We start from the raw sequence: 24,495 nt of genomic DNA on the forward strand, positions 1-24,495 counted from the left end.
AGCTTGCCGGGCTCTCTGATAGGGACAGAGGAATCGAACCCGGGTTAGCCACGTTCAAGGCAAATGCCCTACCCACTGTGCCATGGCTCCAGTCCTGGGCCTAAGGACAGTGGTGGGATATAGGGAACAAACTCAATGAAATGAATAACCCACCAAGAATACATTACCCAGCCAGACTCTCATTCAGATTTAAAGGAGTTATATACAACTTCACATACAAAGAACTCAGGGACCTTATAAACTCAAAACCATTGTTAAAAGAAGCACCAAACTCTTACATAAAGATGACACAAATCCTCATCACAATACTCTCTCTCAATGTCAGTGAACTAAATGCACCAACAAAGAGAAACAGAATGGCAGAATGAATTAGAAAATTGAACCCAACATTCTGCTGCCTGTTAGAGACACATCTGAACAATCAAAGCACACACAGGCTCAAATTCAATTACTGGAAAACAATTCTCCAAGCAAACAACCCCTCAAAAAAGCTGGAATGGGCATCCTAGTATCAGACCACATAACCTTCAGGCTGACGAAGGTTATAAGAGACAGTGAAGGTCATTTTTTAATGATCAACAGATAGGTGCATCAGGAAGAACTCACACTCCTAAATGTATATGCACCTAATGAGGGACCAGCAAGATACTTAAAACAACTGTTAATAAACTTGAAGAAAGAAATTGATAGCAACATAATAGTAGTTGGATATTTCAACATCGTTTTGTCACCTCTCGATAAATCAACCATACTAAAGCTCAGTGAAAGGAGCTTTTCCCCTCATTTTTTGAGGGGAAAAATGGTAGAGAGGGGGTTAATATATAAATATATATATATGAGTTTTCATCCCCCAAAAGCTGAATACACATTCTTCTCCAGTGCACATGTGACACTCTCCAAGATAGACTACATGCTGGGCCACAAAACATACCTCAATAAAATCAAGAAGATAAAAATTGTATCAACTATCTTTTCAGACCAGTGGTCTGGAGAATAATTGCAATAATCTTTATCTCCTTCTCTTAACTGATAAGTAACTGGGACTGAAGACTTCCTTCTGCTTTATAACCTTCCTCAAAAACTTATAGCATTCTCCCATGGGAGAAGATCAGAAGGCTCATGGCTATAATGATAATAATAATGATAACAAAAATAATTTTCTAGTGCTATATATAGTGGCATGGGAAATTGTGTATTTTTAAGGAAAATAACGTGTGTATATCAATATATAAGGCCATGTCCTATTTTTGTAATAAAAAGTCAAAGGTATTTCTATATATCTGTTTATTTCTCTCAGTTATCTCTATCCTATCTCTCTCTTTTCCCTTTCCCTATCCTTTATATCTATCCCTTTATATTTTATCTATATGCAGAAAAGATTTGAAATGGTTATCATGCACTGTAGCACTGTCATCCCATTGTTCATCCATTTGTTCAAGCGGGCACCAATAACATCTCCATTGTGAGACTTGTTACTGTTTTTGGCATATCAAATATGCCACGGGTAGCTTACCAGGCTCTGGTGATTATTCTTAGAAGGATAAAGGAAAGAAGTACTATTTCCTTATGTAATAAGTCTAAAGGATGTGATGAGTTCATGCATAATTTTATTTTATTCTTTTAAAAGTGTATTTTAAGGGCTGGAGCAATAGCACAGCAGGTAGCATGTTTGCCTTGCATGCGGCTGACCCGGGTTTGATTCCCAGCATCCCATACGGTCCCCTGAGCACTTCCAGGGGTAATTTCTGAGTGTAGAGCCAGGAGTGACCCCAGTGCATTGCCAGGTGTGACCCAAAAAGTAAAAACAAAAACAAAACAGTGTATTTTAAATCCAAATTCAAAATAAAATGCATCTTTTCTTGTAACAACTATTATCTGGGTCATGGGTTCTTGCTTTAAGATCCTACCTTGAAGTGAGTCCTCTGCTTCCTCTCTAAGGTACTGAGGAAGACTTTCGCCCTGCACCCCCTCTCCCCTTTGCCAAAGTTATAATTCATTATCCAAAGGCTGAACAGTTAGGACCAAAGTTCCCAACTCCATTTTTCTAGGATTTCTTGGTGCCTGGTGGACTTCTTAGACTCAACTTGAAAGTAGCGTCACCTTTGGGGGTCAGGTTTTTATTTAAAAATAATGACCAAGGTCGGCAAAACCCTCCACGATATTGAAGATAAAGGTATCTTCAAAGGTGACACGGAACTAAGCAATCTAGTAAAAACAGAGATCAACAAATGGGACTACATTAAACTAAAAAGCTTCTGCACCGCAAAAGATACAGTGACCAGAATACAAAGATTATCCACAGAATGGGAAAGGATATTTACACAATACCCATCAGGTAAGGGGTTGATATCAATGGTATATAAAGCACTGGTTGAACTCTACAAGAAGAAAACATCCAACCCCATCAAAAAATGGGGCGAAGAAATGAACAGAAACTTTACCAAGGAAGAAATACGAATGGCCAAAAGGCACATGAAAAAGTGCTCTACATCACTAATCATCAGAGAGATGCAGATCAAAACAACCACGAGATACCACCTCACACCACAGAGACTAGCACACATCCAAAAGAACAAAAGCAACTGCTGTTGGAGAGGATGTGGGGAGAAAGGGACCCTTCTACACTGCTGGTGGGAATGCCGACTGGTTCAGCCCTTCTGGAAAACAATATGGACGATTCTCAAAAAATTAGATATTGAGCTCCCATTTGACCCAGCAATACCACTTCTGGAAATATATCCCAAAGAGGCAAAAAAATATAATCGAAATGACATCTGCACATGTATGTTCATAGCAGCACTGTTTACAATAGCCAGAATCTGGAAAAAACCCAAATGCCCTAGAACGGATGACTGGTTGAGGAAACTTTGGTACATCTATACAATGGAATACTATGCAGCTGTTAGAAAAAAGGAGGTCATGAATTTTGTACTTAAGTGGATCGGCATGAAAAGTTTCACGCTAAGTGAAATGAGTCAGAAAGAGAGAGACAGACATAGAAAGATTGCACTCATCTATGGCATATAGAATAACAGAGTGGGAGACTAACACCCAAGAATTGTAGAAATAAGTACCAGGAGGTTGACTCCATGGCTTGGAGGCTGACCTCACATTCTGGGGAAAGGGCAACTCAGAGAAGGGATCACCAACTATAGTGTAGTCTAAGGCCATGTGGGGGAAGGGAGTTGTGGGCTGAATGAGGGCTAGAGACTGAGCACAGTGGCCACTCAACACCTTTATGGCAAACCTCAACAGCTAATTAGAGAGAGAGAACAGAAGTTAATGCCCTGCCACAGTGGCAGGGTGGGGTGGGGGGAGATGGGATTGGGGAGGGTGGGAGGGATGCTGGGTTTACTGGTGGTGGAGAATGGACACTGGTGAAGGGATGGGTTACCGAACTTTGTATGAGGGAAGCATAAGCACAAAAGTGTATAAATCTGTAACTGTACCCTCACGGTGGTTCACTAATTAAAAATAAATACATTTTTTAAAAAAATTAAAAATAAAATAAAATAAATAAAATAAAAAGATGAGTAGTGTTCAAAAAAAATAATGACCAAGGAGATATATCTAATATAGACTTGAAACTAAGGGATAACCTTTCTCCTTCTCAGGAGACCCTGATTTGGGTCATAAATAGGAGCTGTGATTTGGAATCGCTAATACCATCCCTCAGTGGTTCTCATTAGGTCAGCGACCTTGTGTCATTGGGGGCAGAAGGGAATTGGCGTGCTTTGTCACCCACTTTTGGCAGTAAGTGAAGGCTGTCTTCAAACCAAAATGTTTTGCTTTCCTATAGGCACTTAACTTATAAGAATGGGGACACCTAATCTGGAGGATGATGACAAGTTCTGATCTGAATCGAATCCAAACATGACTGGTGTTGAAGGGGAAATAACAGGTCCATAGTGGAGGCATTTGGGCTAAGTCCACCAAGACTTAATATCTAACCTAACTCTGCTTTCAACCTATCCCAAAAATGTAGTCTGAATTGGTCAGTATGGAATTTTTGGTGAGTAGCAACAACATCTCCTTTTTCATTTTCCAGTAAAATGAAATAATCTATCAGAAGACATTTTACCATTTCCCCTAGCCTGTAGTAATTTGCTTTTCCTTTTTCTTGCCCTTTTTCTACCTGTAAACACTTTCATTTTGTATAGCTTTTAGGAACATATTTTATACTAACTAGATGGGATGTTTTCTGATTCAGAATAGGTTAATAAAACCCAGTAGATCTTTAAATTTAACTGAATTGAACTGGAGCGATAGCACAGCAGGGGGACATTTGCCTTGCATTCGCCGACCTGGATTCGATTCCTTTGTCCCTCTCAGAGAGCTCGACAAGCTACCGAGAGTATCCCATGGCAGAGCCTGGCAAGCTACCTGTGGCATATTCGATATGCCAAAAACAGTAACAAAAAGTCTCACAATGGAGATGTTACTGTGCCCGATTGAGCAAATCAATAAACAACGGGATGACAGTGCTACAGACAGTGAATTGGATTGAATGTTTGCTATTTTACACTCTGTAAATATGTCTGTTATTTAGCAGGATGTGTGATTATTCTTGGGTGTATGGAGGTTCCTACCAATTCATAGGTGTTTGGCCAGTATTTCTAAAAGTTGCTCCCCATATCTCAAACTTGCCACTTTAATAAAAGAATAGGTTTTTTTTTTCTTCATTTATAGTAAAACGCCAAAGATATCTTCTTGTCAGATGAGGCTCTATTGCTCCTACAAATAGAGTTCATTATTTTGTCAAAGTGAATTAAAATAGAATGTCACCTACTGAATGTCACATTTCTGGATTTAGCATTGTATATAAAATTTTCTTTCTTTCTTTCTTTCTTTTTTTAAAGAAGAGAATGTCTGAAAGATGTGACTGGAAACCCACTTGAGAAAGAAGAAATACAGGCATTAAAAATCCCATTTGGGTTTCATAAAATTTCTTTCAAATGTGACAGTCTGATAGAAATCAAGTTAGTCTTCAGTTCCTAAGATACAATTTGATTAAAATTTTATAAAGCTATTTGGAGGAAAGATACTACATAAATTGAGAATAAGTCTTATGGATCCCTGAGAGAGAAGCTGGGAAATTTCCACACTGAAGTGGTATAGTTACAAACAAATATCCATCATAGTGTTTGGAGTGAATCTCTATATTTCAGAGGAGGCTATGTGGTCTCAGAACCATTTGAGATGTCAGGAGGTTGGCACTAACCCAGAGATGCTCAGTAAGTCACTTACTATACCTGCTACTGGTGGTAGTAGAGGTGTTGGTGTGTCCAGAACTTCATCAATTCAGTTCACTTCCTAAAAAGTTGAAACGTATAACCCGAACCTTCTGGTGGTAGATAGAAATGGGGCAAAAAGTGAAGCATGTTTTGTTTTCTGCCAATAGAAATCCAGAGCACAGCACACACATGACTATTTGCAATAAAATGAAGTAGAAATGATTGGGGCACATTTCCCTGGATTTGCTCTTAGTGTCCTTTCCTTTCCTTACCCTACCTACCCTCTTTGCTTGATGAATTCATTCAAGTGGTCCTTTTCTTATCAAGATTCTCCCACATAAAACTTACAGCAAAATAATGAGATATTCCCTCACACAATGAGATAGGCATATATCAAAGAGAATAGAAATAATCAGTTCTGATTATTTGTGGAAGGAAAAGGATTCCCTCATTGACTGTTGATGAGCGTGTCATCAAGATCAGTCTTTATGGAAAAAAAGACTTCTCAGAAAAATCAAGAATTGAACTTCCTTATTACCTAGAAATTCTGCTTAACATCTACGCAGAGGGATCCCCCAAAAGAATTCCTAAAAGACACTTGCCCTCGGAGCTGGAGAGATAGCACAGCGGGTGGGGCGTTTGCCTTGCACGCGGCCGACCCGGGTTCAAATCCCAGCATCCCATATGGTCCCCTGAGCACGGCCAGGGGTAATTCCTGAGTGCAGAGCCAGGAGTGACCCCTGTGCATCGCCAGGTGTGACCCAAAAAGCAAAAAAAAAAAAAAAGACACTTGCCCTCTTACATTCATTGCAGTATTACTTATAGTCACCATGATCTGGAAACAGCCCAAGTGCCTAAGAACAAGTGAGTGGATAAAGAAACTGTGGTACATATACACAATGAAATACTATTCAGCTATAAAAAGATGAATGCAATTTATCATGCAATTTTCTACCATGTGAATATAACTAGAGGACATCACATTGAGTCAGGTCAGTCAGAAGAGGGAAAAATAAAAAATTATTTATCTCACATGTGGGAGATAATAAATATAAAAGAATAACAAACAGCCAGTGGAAATGTAACCTGAGTATCGGGCTAGAGAACCGAGTCTGCTAAAGGAATTAGTGGATGGTAGGTGGGAAGGGATCTTGAGACATTGATGGAGGGATGCTGATACTTTGGTGGTGGGTCCGGTGTTGAACATTGTATGCATGGAACTCTATTGTTAACAGTATTATAAATCATTGAGCCCAAATAAAAATGGGTAAACATTTCCTCTCACATCCAAGCTAGTATAAAACATTATATTTATATCTTCTATAGAGGCTAAAACATTACAATACAATTATGTATGTAAACAACTGCCAAATACATTCCTGAGAGGAAAGATTTTTTTAAAGCCTAACATATAGTAGGGTATATAGCACCTAATAGGTGTTCATAAAGATGTGATGAAAGAACCACTGACTGGGTTAAAGACTAGGTTAACTAGTACATGAATGAATTAATGGATGGTTGAATAAATGAAAATACAAATGAATAAATTCCAGAATGAAAAGAAAAGTAAATATGAATGCATGGACAAAGGAACAAATCAAATGAATACTCTAGTGATTAATTGCTATTATTTATCAACATTTTTAAGTAACAGTCACCCATGTTTGCATATTTAAAGTGGGCAGAGCCTGGGAGCAAGACCCCTGTGTCTCATCACCACGATGCCAAGCTAGCTGCAGTGCAGAGTAGGTGTATGGAGGGTCATATGGGGCAATGTAAGGACAAGGTGCTGCAGAACAGACACTCCTGTAAATAAATTAAGACAGGCTCAGATCATCCCTATCTTGTCTCTTCCATCCTTCTTGGTGCTTAACTAGGAGTATTCAAGATGACCTGTATCCTGAAGACCCCTGAATAGTAAGTAGCACCCGGTCCCTCATGTTCTTGATCCTTCACATTCTGAACCCAGGGTTTCCTGGAATATGCTGAGATACAAGTTCTGGCTGATATCTTTTCTCCTGGGACCACCATCCATTAAACCAACCCCTGTGAGGCTGTCACCAGGTTCATTCATATGCATATTAGATCATACCCGTTAGAGATGCCCATTAATTAAGCAAAGCAATTTGTTTATAATTAACTTGAGAAATTTATGACTTTAGAAAACAATTACAGGAGCTGATATAAACACATTACCTAATGGAGGCAATGCCAACTTTAATTGTTTTCAAGAAAGAACTACTGATATTAATGCCACAGCCATCACTAGTCATGTTTGACAACAGCTTGTAAATGCATCAGTTCATCTATGAGCTAACCCCCAGGTGATTTGGATAGAAAACTTCAGTTCCCTGCAAATGACTTACCAAACAGTGCTAAGCAAAGAAAAACTGGATTGAAAACTTTATAAAGTACAGTCTTAATTTGGGAAAAATGTTCCTTGTAGACATACTACTTCTTCATATGAAACACTTTCATCTCAATAACTATATAAATATATATCATAGATTTATGTGATTCAAGCATTTATGTGTATAGATGTGCAAGCATTAATAGACTTCTCTCACTAGAAACACATAAAAATGAAAGAAATGCATATGTATTCATATAAAAGAATAAGCAAGGTGGTTGCCTAGGGTGATAGGATTACTGACTAATTTTTACTTTTTTTTAAATGTCTTTTTGTATTTACCCCCAACTCTGCCAAGAAAAAAATTAAGGATTATTGACAGGGTGGAAAGAGAAAAGAATAAAAAGATAACAATATTTTCTTTTCGAGGCACATTACTTTTAAAATAAAAGAAGATATCTCTGAAATAATTGTATGTGCTGCTTCATTGACATTTTAAGATTATCCTAGTCCTTTTATGAGAAAATGAAAAAATAAACTCACATTTTCTACAGACATTATTCTTATTATTGATTTATTTCTGCCCTGGTTCTACAATTGGGAGAAAACAAAAAAGCCCCTTTCAACTTTTAAGAATATTAGCTCATGAAAACACTGCAGGAGGCTGTTGGCTGAACTCCCACACTGTGGGTGCCTGCAGATTCACAAGAAAACACACCAACTACTCATTCTGGACAAGGATGCATTCTCAAAAGTCTCATTGAATCAACCCCTTATTGAAAAGCATGTGTACTTAGAAGAGGGGTGAAGACCCATCCTGGCCAAATGATTCATCCTTCTGAAATGCCACAAGTGAAGAAAAGGGGCATTTGGCTAAGAGTTGTGAATGCTTCTTCAGAAAATGCACTCCCAGAAGGTCAGGGCTCATCTGACCCCATCTGCTCTCTCCCCTTGGAGGAGAGACTATGACCTGTGGGGTCACTTGCCAGCTAGAGACAGTGCTCATTATGAACACAGATCAGATCCCCTTTCTGTGAGCATTTAATGAACACGGACTCTGCATCAGGCAGTGACCTCTTTCAGATTGTATCATATTTATAATTCAGCCTTTGCTCAGTAAAGTTTTAACCCCCTGATTGGATAGTCCACAAAGTGTAGGCCTTGAAATAGTCTTTAATTTGGTGTTCTTTGAAAAAAAATTATTTAGTCCAGAAATTTTAGGAAATCTTGATTAATTTCGTTCTCCTGGAGATTCTCAGTGGCATCCACCTATCAAAGTTTGGGAAGAACCCCTTAGTCAACCAGCTTGCATATCTAATACAGGGTTCTTGGAATGTGTGGCCACAAGGATGCTCTTAGTCCTATGACATCTCTTCATATCTAAATTAGTGTGACTCAAAAGGCAGTCAGGGAAAAGCCAACAGGTTCACTTAGTTTGAAGATTCAGCACAATTGAGTGTAGGACAGTAACAGAGGCCAATTACTTCACCCACAGCTCCCTGGGCTGTTGACAGGTATTTGTAACAGAAAACCCTCAACAAACATTAGTTGAATCAGAGGAAAATGGGCAGACCTGACCAGTGAAGTGGTTGATTTAATCACAAAAGCATATTCAAGGCACTATTTTCATGACACATATTCTTTCAGAGAGGAAAGTCTAATATTAAATAGAGTAGAAGTCTGTAAAACTAGTCATTCGAAGCTGGATAGATAGTACAGTGGTTAAGGTGCTTACCTTGCATCCTGTCAATCCTGGTTCGAATATACAGACATTGCCAAAGATTGTTCCTGAGCACATAACCAGTAATTTCCCCTGACCAATGCCAGGTATGGCCCCAAACAAGCAAACAAAAAACCAAAACTTCTTCTTTGACAGTGAGTACATGCTTTTGTTTGACTTGGATATTGAACAGTGGACTTGAATAATCCTCACTTCATTTTAAAGGTAAAATAGATGGTCATAGATCACACCACAATGAAACTCATACAGAACTTAAACTCAGGTGTCCCCAGCAAGCTCAGTTCTTTGCAGACTCTGATTTCTGCCCTGCACCCTGTGATAACACTCAGAAGTGTTATCCTGTGATCGAAAACAGAGTCTTCTAATTGAGACAGTGGATTTAAACCTTTGCTGTACAAACCAGCAGCTGGGAGCATGGGACCTATGTACATTGGACCTCAGTTTCTTCACCTGTCTAACAAGATTAATAAACATACTCAAACAGCTATTGAGAAGATTAAATGATAAAACACATTTGAAAACTAACTCTCATAAACAGTAGGTGGGAGAACCATTTTTTCCCCTTGTTTTCATTATCTTTTGACGAGTTCTTGATGACATTTTCTCCTTGGGACAGAAACTCAAGTTTTCTCTGTTCTGTGGATATGTGACACCCTGAAGTGGTCCTGAAGTAGTGTATCACAAGAATCTTTCAATATAAATAAGAGAAAATGGAATTAATAAGAAAATTGCCTATTGATAAGAAACTGTTGAATTCTGAAGGTGTGAAATGAAGAAAGGAACAAATGTGATTTATCACTCCCCGGGCTGTCTTCCAACAGGATTTGCAATATGGAAACCAAGTCAGTTCTTACGAGGTTCTTAGGTTATATAGTACAAGAAGCATTTATTCTTTTGGGCTCTTTAGAAATAGACATCTTGTTTCTGACATCTAGGGAGACTTCCTCTCTCACATTCTCTCTCTCTCATTCTACCTTCTCGGAGCCTTTACTCCAGGCTCATTTCTCTTGGCACCTTATATCAACTCCTCACTGAACTTTTGACCTAGCCTCTGACTCCCTTTTCCTTTAATTTTGAAACTAGCTCAAAGTCATATAACTATTTTTTTTAATGAGAATGGTCTTCTCCGCAGTGCTTTGGTGTGTGGGGTCAGCTTTGTGTGATACCTGGTCTGGAGGTTCTGGCCTGACAATTCAGTGCTTTGGCCAACTGATATGGTGCTGCTTGAGCAAGTGAGTGCAGGGCTAGTGCTAGGGGCCATCAGGACTACATTTGTTGTGCTCAAAGACTGTGCAAGGAATCTAACACAGGATTTCAAGCATGCAAAGAGGCATGTGCTTCAGCCCTTTGAGTTGTTCCCCTCTTCAAATGTCAGCATATTTCTTTCCATACTTCTGAGAATAAACCATATTCTCCTCTTCTCCCCCCAGTTCCCACAAAACTCTTTTCATGCTCTTCATAAATGCTTATAAAAATTATCATCGACCTTCCCCAGGTCATGAGCTTTTTCTGTGCTGGCACTGTATTTATTTAGCTGAGTATCCTTGGTGTTCCATCAGTGTCTGATATGTAGAACATGCTCAATAAATGATGAATTGATAGATGACTGGAGGATGGATGTAAGGAAAGAAAGAAAGGAAGAGGAGGGAAAACATCAATGACTGTGTGGATGCAATAGTGAAAGTGTACCTCATACTGTTGGAAAAATTTCAAATTTACTCGGGTTTTCCTGTTGTGATGAGGGCTGTGGTTGATTTTGTGGAAAGAATAAGGGGAGGAGAGGAAGAAAAGGAAGGGGAGAAGAAGGATAATGACAGTGGAGAAGAAAAAAGAAGGTTAAAAAAAAGAGTGCTCTTGTATCGCCTTGACAAAGTTTGGGACTGAGAGAACTGGTAGGAGGTTCAAAGCAGATATTTTGTCACCCAGGGATAACCAGTCATCAGGAGAATCCTTTGTGTCTGAGCAATAGAGAATTTCACAAATTTAGTGGGTGCCTAATTACAACCAGGGACTCAGTTAACACTTGTTGATGTTTCTTTCACCCATTTTTGAGGTGCATGTGTGTGATGTTGTTGCTCTCAAACACTGCATGTTTGCAAGTGGGTAGCTCTGAGTTAAGTAGAGAACATTCCCACTCCAATCATGGAGGCTTTAGGCAAGAGAAGAAATCTATTTACTTTGAAGCTAACTAAAGCCAGAAGAAAGTGCCGCCTACAACTAAGTTTGATTTCTCCTTGTGGAATGTTAGGTATGTAGGCACTTAATAGAGCTACAACTGCAATTCTAAAAGATTAAGGAGGCAAAATGGGATATAGGACAAGGACATCTCCTTACAAAAGATTCCTGGATATTAAGAGAGATAGCTTGCCAGCAAGCTACCCATGACGTATTTGATATGCCAAAAACAGTAACAACAAGTCTCACTATGAGACGTTACTGGTGCCTGTTCAAGCAAATCAATGAACAATAGGATGACAGTGATACAGTGATTGAGAGAGACTTGCTTGTGTGGGACTGTCTCAATTACTTAAGGATTCAGTCATATGTAGATATTTTAGGTTTATGATTAGAAAAAAAACAAAAACAAAATTCTATTTCCATATCCTTCAGTTCTGGCATTAACAAGAACTTTGAAAGGTCCCTGCTCTCTTTATTATGTCATCAAGAACATGAAGGAAGCGTTAATTTTATTTATTTATTTATTGGATATAAGTCAGAGATGCACAGGGTTTACTCCTGGCTCTGCACTCAGGAATTACTCCTGTTGGTGCTCGGGGGACCATATGGGATGCTGGGAATCTTACCTGGGTTGGCCACATGCAAAGCAGATGCCCTACCTGCTGTGCTATCGATCCAGCCCCAGGAAGGATTAATTTTTAAAAATTGAAATTAAACAGTGGGGGTCCAGAAATGGAGAAAACAGGCCCTATCCTCAAGAAACTTTGTAGGGAGAAGATGCACCAAACATCAACAATGTTACCATTGGCCTTAGTGGAGGTACAGGTACCAAGACCTGGGGACCTGTAATGGAAGGAGTTGTACTTCAGGCTACATGGGGGAACTCATGAAAATCTTCACAGAGGAGGGAAGCCTGTGAGAAGGAAAGGTGTCCTAGGAGGACCAGAGAATGAAGATACTCCTGGCAGATAAATCAAATGTTGTTTGAGAGGAGTGCAAAAGGGCAAGTAGGGGGTATGAAAATAATGCAGCTATGAACTCCTGAGAAGTCTAAATTTGACTGATTGCAGTGGGGATCTGGAGCTGTAAACAGATCTGAGATGTGTACAGGAGATGGAATTGACTGGGATGGACAAATGACTATAAGTGAGCAATGGAGAAGGTGGAGTCCAAGCTGACATGTTTCAATTTGCATGACACCGTTTGCAGAGACATGAATGAATGGGAGGATGGGAGGATGAAGCTCAAGGACAACACAAGAGGATGGATTGGAGCATGCAAGCCTGCTGAATTGGAGGATGCTTAGGGAGGAAAGAGCCAGGTAAATGAATCTGAAGTTCAGCACAAAAGACCAACTGGAGGCACAAGTTTCAGAACCAAGAAATGGCTTCAGAGGACCCTAGTGATGCTCTTGAGTGGGCAGGTTGTAAAACCTATTTCACATAGGCCCTTGGCATGGGTCTGTTTTCTCAGTTCCAGGTTTTCTGGGCTGTCCCTGTTGACTTCATTTCTTCCATCACCCACCTCCCTGCTTCTGTCTTTCCTGGTTCGTCCCTACACTGAGTGGCAACCACATCATCAAAACACTCACTGTCACTGTTACTGTCATTCTGTTGCTCATTGATTTGCTCAAGCGGGCATCAGTAATGTCTCCATTGTGAGACTTGTTACTGTTTTTGGCATATCAAATATGCCACGGGTAGCTTGCCAGGCTCTGCCGTGCGGACGAGATACTCTCGGTAGCTTGCCAGGCTCTCTGAGAGGGGTGGAGGAATTGAACCCTGGTCGTCTGCGTGCAAGGCAAATGCCCTACCACTGTGCTGTCACTCCAGCCCATCACACATCAAAAAATTCAAGAATAGTATATCCAGTTTGGGTAGCCAGTGTCAAATCCCCACAGCAACAAGGTGAGCACAAAATTCTCTTGACAGAGTAGGAGCCACTTGAAGTGTAAATCAGGGAGCTGTGGGTGCTCCCCCACCTGTTGTGCCAATAAGGGGTTTGGCTTGGTAAGATTTCTGAACTGGAGAAAGTGCGGGCCATTCATCATGCCACCAAACAGCTCAAAGTGGCCTTTCCCAGGTCAAGAGAGTGTAAAGAATGGCAGAAGGGGAGCGGGCCTACTGCAGGGGAGCGGGCCTACTGCACGAGGGTTCTATGCATTCTGCACAGGAAAAAGCAGCACCAGCAAGGGGTGGAGGCTTGTGTAAGAGAATTTGCAGGCTTAGAGAAGGTGTGAACCTGATGAGCAGAGGCCTGAACTGGGAGTACTATTGGCCCTACCTCTTTAAGACTTAACCTAGTCTTTCTTTGCTGGTATCCAAAGCAAAGCGGAGGGGGGTTGCATACCAGGCTACCCTCACCATGGTAGGCTCCCAAGAGGAGAGCACTAAAGCCAGCTCTGGCACACTGATGTCCAGGCCCTGCCTTCCTGTGGGCAGAGTGGATGGTGTGCCAGGCCAGCATTACTAAGACTTAGTCTTAGGGATTCATCCCTGGGCTTCAGTTTGCCACCTGTACCTCCTCATAAGGGATAGTTGGGTAGGAAGAAAATAATACTTTCAGATAGGAGCAAATGCTGCTGAGATTCAAATACTCACCTCTCCCTGTCCCCCTTTTCTAAAAGACCCTGGCACTCTGGATCTCTCACACTGGATTCAGTTATTAAGCTAGCTAGTGGTTTCTAGAACAGGCATGTTAAAATCAATGGAAAGGGGTGGATGGTTCTACTTCCTTTCTAGGCACATACTTATGTCTCCACCCACATGAACACACCCATACACACACACACACACACACACACACACACACACACACACAGAGGCAAGAGTCAGAAAGTGCCATTATTCCACTAATTTAAGCTGTGAAGCCCCCAGTTTATTATTATCCAAAGGAAGAAGGACTGGGAAGTAACACTTGTGGGTTCCCACTATAAGGTGGACAATGTGCTGCTTATTTGCCTACAATCACTATATTTTCTTCTATGCAGGAGGCCAGCACTCATAGGGACTAAGGGACTCACTCCACCTCACTCAACTATTAAGTGGCAGTGTCAGGACTTGCACTTGGAGGCCTGGCTGCCAACACTAGGCTCTCTCTCACTGTGCTCTTCTGAGATAAGGATGTCTACAACCGTGACCTTTGTAGGAATCCTCCAGTTTGGGCTCCACTACAGGTCATGCTTGTCTCGCTGCTTTACTTACAGCTCCCTGACACAGGTTTCTCTCCATCCTTCCTGAAGCTGCTTCTTTGATCTTATCGAGCCAGTCTCAACTTCAGAAACTCCCTTTCAGCCAACTCTTTAACTGTATTGTATATGATTGATTGGCAACTTCTGGGATTTCATCTTAGACATTAAGATCCCTTTCTTTTTCCTGGGTACCAGTTTTCTACCTTAATATGATGTCAAATGAACCCTGCACTAAATGAATGCTGGTGCTCTGCACCCAGCACTCTCTGGGGTAGAACTGACTCAGGGCTCCAGTGAAAGTCCTCTGTGGACTGATTGACTGACTTGGGAACTATTTTTGGGGAGGAGGGACACACCTAGCAGTACTTAGGGCTTAATCCTGGCTTTGCACTCAGGAAGAACTCTTGGCAGACTCAGGGGATGATATAGGGTACTGGGGATCAAACCCAGGTTGGCAGTGTGCAAAGCAAGCACCCTACCTGCTATATTATCTCTCCAACACCCAGTCCATCATTTCTGGAGACTTGACTATACATTTTCTATTTTCCCATATTGGTCTCTAACTTTGGGTCAACCAAAAGTTATATGCTATTCCTTCAGATCTTAGCCATTTCCTAGAGACTTCAAATGAAAACTCTAGCTGCCTATCCATGATTTTGTTCAGGGCCATAAAAGGAATTACTAACAAGCCATGATGAACAATCCTTCTTAACCCCCCTTCTTGCCCCTTTACCCTTTTTACCCAGCTTGGGGCATTTATAAACAGAGAAATCAGGGTATAACATATGTCAGTGAGACCTGATTATCTCTCAACAATCACTGTACAATGTGGCTGGCAATATCTGTCACTCTGGAAGTGTTGGGGAGCAGGTACTTCTAGAAGCAACCCTGGGTCTACGATGGGTGGAAATTAGAGGGCAAAGACTCCCCGGTTTCAGAGGTATCCAGAGAGATCCAGTCATAAACTGCTAGTTGACTCTCTTCCTCTTCTTGTGTTTTTACCTCATGCCCCTGGAAGAACTTCTGCTATCACTCAGATTTTGTTTAGGGTTTGCTTATGGGGCAACAACATCCACCACAGTCTTGCATCCAGGCATCCACTTTCCAATAAGATCACAGTCACCAAACTCCTAACATCGTCTCAGGACCCCTTCGGCACACACGCAAAGCTCTGGTGAGCGTGGGAGTGAAAAAAATGGACTAACATAGTCATCTTTAATGGAAGCAAGTTATGGAGCTAATAATACTGATACTTTCAATGGGCCGAATTAAATTATGCTTCCCATCTTGTATCTTAATTAAAGGGATAAAAACTGTTTCACATTTTAATTAGCAAGTATATCTATAAAAAGTCTTAAATTAATATGGGAGTCATCACCATAGGAGAGCAGCCCTCTGCCAAGATTCATGAGGCTGGAAAGAGCACAGGAAAGGGAGAGGAGTTTTCAGCATGAAGGAGCAGTCTGGCTGCAAGTCGGAAACCTGAGAGCTTCCAATTTTGTAAAACTGATAGAAGTAGGAGTCTAGTTTGCAGCTGGCATGGCTACTTTGCTTTTATCAGAGTCCACTTTCTACGCATGAGTTTTCTCTGAGACATTTAAACAGCGAGAATGGAAAATATGTGAGTAAACACAGCTAATTTCATAGAAGCTGAGCCTTGGTTGTTTTTTTCCAACAAGTTTCTTGGGTTTCTGGAAGCTGTGAGGGCAGAGCTTCAGGACAAAGGGGTTTTAGCCCTCGGGGAGAGTCATCAAAGACCTCAAATAAACAGCCTGTGTGGGTCTTAGAAAGTAATCACCTCCAATAGCTGGTTTTCCTCTGTCTCAAGAGAAAAGTTGCTAATCCCCACTGAACATGACTGTCGTGATGTAATTATATAAAACAAACTTAGTTTCTAATTTAAATGTGTTTCATATAAAGCAAGCTTTTTTTTTCGATTTAACTTTTGAAGTCTTACAAGTAATACTTAATTTACAAAATGATCGTATAAAAATCCATTGATATGAAGTGAAAAATAAAAACTTCAACCAAAAGTCATCATCCCTTTACCCAGAGAGAATCATTTTGATATGGTTTTGATGTAGGCAGGTAGATAAGGAAAGGCCCTTGGCAAGGAAACTTAGGTCAACAGAACTACTTGGAGGAAAATCCTAAGACTGATCCACCATGTGGATACAGAAAACAGACCTGATAAGAACTTCAGCAGACCCTGAGGAGGTTGGACCCCTCCCCATGATGTTCCTTAAACCCTCAGACCTGTCCTTTAATCTGGTTAAAACGTGATCCAGCCCTGAGAAGACTCCAGAACTTTGGATCAAGACAACCTGGGAAAGAGCCTATAAAAGACACCTTGAACAAAGAAAGGGCACGCATATGCTGCCTGAGCCCATGTGCTACTTGTGCCCACATGGCTGAGCACATGTGGTGCCTGAGCACATGTGTCACCTGTATCTCCCCTCTTGAGATTTGTACTTTCATGCTTTCGTGTCTAATGCTAGGATGTGTGGGGGGGTTCTCTCTGCCCTTGAAGAAGCCCATGTTCTCTCTCTCTCTCTCTCTCTCTCTCTCTCTCTCTCTCTCTCTCTCTCTCTCTCCCCCTCCACACCTTAAAAGTCCTCCAAATAAAATCTGTTTATTCACTGTTTGTCTACTCCTGAAATTCCTTTCTGTGAGGAGAGACAAGAACCCAGTAACCCTGGGTCCCAGGTGGCAGGGGCGGATGGGGAGAAAGCGACCGTCTTTCTCCTCCCCCTTCACATAAGTCACCCATGAGGCCCACTGACATCAGTTTCTTCTACAATTGCTGAGTCACAGCTGTTTCCAACAATATGGGGGGTGGGGTGAGCTCGGACGTTAGCTTGTGGTTGCCTGAGGCTCACGCCAAACCACGTTGACGAATGAGCTCGAATAAGCTTAAGAGTTTCCGAAGACAAGTGTCTGTTTGTGGCTTTCTCACTCTCGGCATTCTTCGCACAGACATGGAGGTGCTGAACCAGTTGATTGTATTCCTTGATGTTGTCAAGGATGGCATCTTCCCACGTTGCTGCAGAAGTGCCAAAGAGCTCCCAGCTGGTGGTCATTCTGGGAGTTGCCTTTTTAGACTTAAAATTTGCAGACTTTTCTCCCCGCTCTGTGAAGTAGAATTTTGCACGAAGGAGACGGTGGTCTGATCCCATTTGGAATTTTGAGACATCAGCGACATTGGTCAGGCAAAACCTTCGATTGAATATGATGTGGTCAATTTCATTGTGGAACTGTCCACCGGGAGACTCCCATATCCAGCGTGAATGAATCGATGCTTATGGCCAAGTTCGTGTTGACAAGGACACCAAAGCCACCAAGGCCTCTGTTGTCGCATGTTCCAAGGAACAATTCTTCTCCACTGTCAAAAATGGCGTGATGTAATTGATGTCTCCTCGTTTTGGTCAGACCAATGATGTCGATGTCGTACTTGATTAATGGATGCTTCTGATGCCAGTGTCCGTGCATTGAAAGTACAGACAATCATTTTAATCTTTCTTCGTTTTAGTCTTTCACAAAGCTGTGCAGAGATGGGATAAAGGAAGACCTCAAAGAGAGAAGAGCAGCAGTGTTGGCCAGTGCAGCAGTGAGGCAGAAGCTGGGAAAAGTATTTGCAATGCTTTCCTGTCCTTCGCCAACTACAAGACCAAGATGACTGCCCTCTGATGTCCCGATGGATCTATCACATCTTCCAGAAAGGCAATGGAGAGGATTATTCACAACTTCTACTCGGATCTCTTTGACAACCATGTTCACCTGCCCACATACCAAATTCCACAGGATGGATATGTTGTTCCCAACATTCTCCCTTCTGAAATCCGACATGCCATTTCATTGGTAAAGATGCAGAAATAAGTACCAGGAGGTTGACTCCATAGCTTCGAGGCTGGCCTCACGTTCCGGGGAAAGGTCAACTCAGAGAAGCGATCACCAACTACATTGTAGTCGAAGGCCATGTGGGGGAAGGGAGTTGTGGGCTGAATGAGGGCTAGAGACTGAGCACAGCGGCCACTCAACACCTTTATTGCAAACCACAACAGCTAATTAGAGAGAGAAAACAGAAGGGAATGCCTTGCCACAGTGGCAGGGTGGGGTGGGGGGGAGATGGGATTGGGGAGGGTGGGAGGGACACTGGGTTTACGGGTGGTGGAGAATGGGCACTGGTGAAGGGATGGGTTCCCAAACTTTGTATGAGGGAAGTATAAGCACAAAAGTGTATAAATCTGTAACTGTACCCTCACGGTGATTCTCTAATTAAAAATAAATAAATTTATAAAAAAAAAAAAAAGAATTCAACTCGGGTCAGCCACATGTAAGGGAAGTGCCTTACTCACTGTACTATCTTGCCAACCCCCAAACTCAATTTTCAAAATAAATGAATATGTCATCCTTCAAAAAAAAAAAAAAAAGATGCGTACAGCACCTGGTTTGGACAAGGTCAGACCCGAACACCTGAAGAATCTGCTGCCAGTACTCATCAATACACTGGCTTGACTCTTCACATGCTACCTGTCTGAATGCAAGGTTCCGTTCTACTGGAAAACCAGTAGGACCATTCTGTTGTACAAGAAGGGAGACATCCACGACATCAGCAACTATCGCCCAATCTGCCTGCTGTCTGTCCTCTACAAGTTGTTCACTCATGTCATCCTGAATAGAATAGGCAGAACACTAGACGAAGGACAACCATGTGAGCAAGCCGGGTTCCAAAGGGGATTCAGCATGATAGACCATATCCACACAGTGACCAAACTCACTGAAGTTTCACAAGAGTTCAAGATGCCACTCTGTCTAACGTTCATCGACTTAAAGAAGGCCTTCGGTTCTGTTGAGACTGAGGCGGTCATCGAAGCCCTGGCCAAACAGGGCGTTCAAACTCAGTATATCAAAATCCTCCATGAGCTGTATTGTGGATTCACCACCAGGATCTCACCATTCTACAAAGAAGTGATCATTGATGTAAAGAGAGGGGTGCAGCAGGGTGATACCATTTCACGGAAACTCTTCAGTGCTGCCCTTGAGAACATCATTTGATGACTGGAATGGGAAGGAATGGGAGTGAAGATAGACGGTCAACAATTACACCACCTCTGCTTTGCTGATGACATCGTTCTCATAACACCAGACATTAGCCAAGCAGCACAAATGCTGGCCGACTTCTACCACAAGTGTGGAAAGGGATTCCACCGTTCTTCCTGAACTAATACATGCCTCAGAGACCTGGGCCCTATGCAAACAGAATGAGGATGCTATTAGGGTATCCCAAAAAGGAATGGAAAGAGCTATGCTAGGAATATCATGTCTCACTCAAGTGAGAGAAGGAATCCGGAGTTCTGACCCCCATCGGCAGTCAAAAGTCAGGAATGCTATCTCATTTGCCCAGGCATCAAAAATCAGATGGGCTGGTCATGTAATGCGGTTCAGAGATGACTGCTGGACTAGAGCTGTTACTGACTGGATTCCACGGGACGTCAGAAGACCTCGTGGCCACCCATCAACTAGATGGTCAGATTTCTTCATCAAATCCCTGAATGAACGATTTGAAGCTCTTCCTGTTCCTGGAGCAAGCAGATATCATTGGGCTGCACTAGCACGCTACAGGGACAAATGGATTTGGCATTTGGATATTGGATATTGGCACCAGCTTGAGCAAATCGAAGATCAAAGAGACTACAAGTGATACAAGTGATGGGGGATGGGGTGCAGTAAGGGAGGTGTGGAGCACAGTGTTTGAATTCCCCTGACTATCCTGTCTGAATCTCACTTGCAATCCCCACGTGGTCTCTTTCATAGCTGCTTTTCGATCTTCTATCTTTTAAATTTTTTTATGTTTCATCCTCAAGCAGTTCTCTCCTCATTCTTCATTTCCAATAGGATGACTAAAACAAGTCTATTGTTTAGTGACCTATGGGGAAAGATTTGGATAAATTGGTTTTAACAAGGTGAAAGGAATTATTATTTAGAAGGGACATCATTCATTCCTTGAATATTATTTTTCACTGCCCTTTTGCTTGGTCCAATGTCCTGCCACCGATTGCTTGGTCTTGCTTTCTCTACCTTAATTTTTTTTTTTTTTCTTTTTGGGTCACACCCGGCAATGCACATGGTCACTCCTGGCTCATGCACTCAGGAATCACCCTTGGTGGTGCTCAGGGGACCATGTGGGATGCTGGGATTCGAACCTGGGTCGGCCGCGTGCAAGGCAAACGCCTTACCCGCTGTGCTATCACTCCAGCCCCTCTCTACCTTAAATCTTCTCAAAAACTCTCTCTTCTTTATCCATTCTACACCCCATATTCCTTCTATTCATTTTCCAAGTGAACACTCTAGAATGCCTGTAAGTCATTCTAAGTAACATAGTTCTTTTCATGTCTTTATCTCTCATATAGATTAGGCCAAAGCCTTTCCTTTCTATACCTAATATCCAGAGTTGGGGGTAGGAGAAGTTTGGGCTACACCCAGATGTACTCAATGCTTTTTCCTGGCTTTACATTTCAGGATCACTCCTGATGGTGTTGGGGACCATATGAGGTACTAGGGATCGAACTCAAAGTGAGTGCCTTATTCCTACACTCTTTCTTTTGTCCTAGATCTCATTCATTTTAAATTTAGGAATGGGGGGGGGGACTTGGGGCCATACCTGATAGTGTTCAGGGATTATTTCTAGCTGTACTTGGGATCATATGCTATGCCAGGGATCAAATCAAATTTAGCCACATGCAAGGCAAACATCTTAAACCCTGTACTATTTCTCTAGTTCTCCTCCCTCCTAAAATGCTTCTGAAAATCAGAAAGTAAATAACTCTTTTTAAAACTTTATTAATTTTTTTATTTGGGGGATTACAGTTGGTGATGCTCAGGGGTTACTCCTGGCTCCGCATTCAGGAATTACTCCTGGTGGTGCTCAGGGCACCATATGGGATGTGGAGGATCTTGTGCAAGGCAAACACCCTACCCTCTGGCCACTGCAAACAAGCGACTCTTGAGATGACTTTTCCATCCCTTTAGAAGGTAAAGGTTGCTGGGGTTTATGTTTATTTTTTTCTTTGCTTTAGATAGCACAGCGGGTAGGGACATTTGCCTTGAACGAGGCTGACTCAGGTTCGATTCCTCTGTTCCTCTCGGAGAGCCCAGCAAGCTGCCAAGAGTATCCCGCCTGCACAGCAGAGCCTGGCAAGCTACCCGTGGCATATTCAATATGCCAAAAACAGTAACAACAAGTTTCACAATGGAGACGTTACTGGTGCCTGCTAGAGCAAATCGATGAACAATGGGATGACAGTGATACAGTGCTTTATTTTATCTTATAGTAACATATTAAATAAAATATTTTAAATGATCTTTTAATGAAGTTAAGGTGGGTGTATGCAAACTTTTAATCATATGTTTAGATTCAAATCTTAGAAGTAAAGGTATAGCTCAGGAAATATTTAGAGTTTCAAGTCTTGGCCAAATTGCTGTGTAGGAAAAGGTGTCAGGTTACGCTTGGTCAATACTTGGTGAAGACCTGTTTTCCCCTACCCTGGCCAACTTTGAATAATAAATTCAAAGAAGAGAGTTTGTTATTTTGATGGGTAGGAGTCACACTTGCATATTGATATAATTTTGAAAGCAGTTTCTGGGTCATGTGTGGGCAGGGTCTGGGAAGCAAGACCTTCCCTGTGACCCCCACCTATCACCTATTTGACACCAAATTTCCAAATGGAATCTTAAGTTCTGCAGAGCCATTTATCAAAGAGTTTCCAAGTGCCACTTCCAATTTGCATCAGACCTTATCTACATATTAATGTGATTCTGTTAGTAATGTATATATTTTTGCTGATTTGCCTATATTTGCATTTGAAAACACTAATGAGGCTACAGGATGAGACAGTTCTCTAGTGAGGGCGTCAATTCAGTTGTTACCCTTCATGTCCTCTGGGATTCACAGGAAAAATCAGAATTCACTCCAGCTCCCTGCCTCAGCCTTCAGTCATCTCTGGTGCTCAGCCTTGTCTTCACCCAACCATTAACAACTGAGTTCTCAGGTTCTGAACAAGTTCCGCCTGGTTCATTTACTCTGCCCCTTCAAGAACTTGGTTCTTGACTCTAATACCAACTCCCTATATTCAGGGTTCACATGAGCTTTCTGGGCTTAAGGTTCGTCAGGTAGGAAATGGGGTTGTACCAGGGTGTGCGATGAGAGAGAGGGTAGCATATGGGCAGTGGAACCCTGGGTGTGAGATGAAGGGAGAATTTTCTTTATTCTCTTTATTCCTGTACCTGCCCGCCTTCTAGGGTGAGGGTTTTTGTTTCTAAGGAAACATGAGGTGCCATGCCAGTGTGAAGACGGAGCAGGGTTATCTTTAGAAAGAAAAACTACCTTCCTCTCTCTCTCCTCCTGACCAGTCCCCTCAACCCCCCACTGAAAAACAGAGTAGAACACTTAACTCCTCTGAGACATCAGTCTGGGGACCCGGCAACAGGCTACAAAGGCAGAGGGGGCTGTGGTAAAGATGGGAGAGCGATGACACTTCAGGGCCTATCTGGGACCAATGCAATATCCAGTGCAATATCCACTGTGACACTGCAGAACATTTCTGAATTTGCAGCCAGAACTCAGGGATTGCAGACATGGAGAATTTAACAAGCGTTAATTCTCTCCCCTATTTTCTCTTGAAGCCAGTGCTCTCTTTTGTTAACATAATTTTTATTAAAAACAGTGTGATTTACAAGGTTGTTTCAAGCATGTAGTGTTCCAGCTCCACCAGGGTGACTTTTTCTCCATCAATATCCCCCAGTTTCCCTCCCAGCCCCAATCTGCCCCCTTAGCCCAAAACAAATTTACTTTATATTGCTTATTCCCACAAAACTTTAAAAAATGGTAAATAGAATGATCAAAAAATAAATTGGTAAGAGAAAATTTGTGATTACTGTATGATTTTGACCTATGTAAATAAAAAATTAAAACCATTTAATAAAATATAATAGAATGCTTATTCTCATTTACATGTATGTTGCGGTTGCTGGGATAAGGAACTCGGAAGAAATATGTCTCATGGAGGACCAGGCTCGCTCTGGCTCTTGGCAAAGGCAGAGGGCCTCGTGGACCTCCTTTTATTGGTCATGGTACCTCTAAAGGGTGCAATACAGTGACGTCACCAAAGGCATCAAAAGAAGTTACAGGAAGAACATTGAGGCAGAAGAATATGCATTAGTTCCTTGCATCTGTAGGCCAGTAATCTTGGCCTCCAGAAAGAAGATACAAAACCAAAACTGAAACCTTTCTTGGACTAAAAACACTTGGATTTACATCCTAAAGACAAAACTGCTCCTCCCCCACCTGAAATCTACATCCCAAAGACTAGGCTGGGCCAGAGCCTACAATTTACAATATCAAAGGTCAGGCCTGGCTAACACCATCTGCATGTGCATGTCAAAGACCAGCCAGGCTTCTGTGAGAGAAGGAAAACTGCTCTTTTCAATATTCTGAAATTATTTTTCTGAAGGCAGCTTGAAGGGGGAAAATGTTCAGCTTCATCCAAACCAGTCAGGACACACAAGAAATTTCGCCCATTTTCATGGGTCCCTATGTTCCTGTCCATAGTACGTTACAGTACACATGGGCTCGCCCTGATAGCTCAGTCCAGCCCCAACACATGTATAAGTTTTAAACTCTGGAATCTAAAGTATGTTACATTAAATTTTATTTTTATAAAGTTTATTTTATATTTCTGTCTCATTACAGTAATGTCTCACCTGTCATTAATAAAACTTTTTAAGAAATTCTGTGTTAATATAT

At 41.7% G+C, this 24,495-nt stretch overlaps 1 pseudogene; it reads right to left on the reverse strand.

The window, feature by feature from the left end:
* The window catches only part of LOC129405937 (uncharacterized), a 127,369-nt pseudogene extending 104,743 nt beyond the window's left edge, over positions 1 to 22,626 (reverse strand).
* Positions 22,627 to 24,495: the final 1,869 nt, after the last annotated feature.

This window comes from Sorex araneus, chromosome 6, assembly GCF_027595985.1.
Source record: "Sorex araneus isolate mSorAra2 chromosome 6, mSorAra2.pri, whole genome shotgun sequence".
NCBI classification, from domain to species: Eukaryota; Metazoa; Chordata; class Mammalia; order Eulipotyphla; family Soricidae; genus Sorex; species Sorex araneus.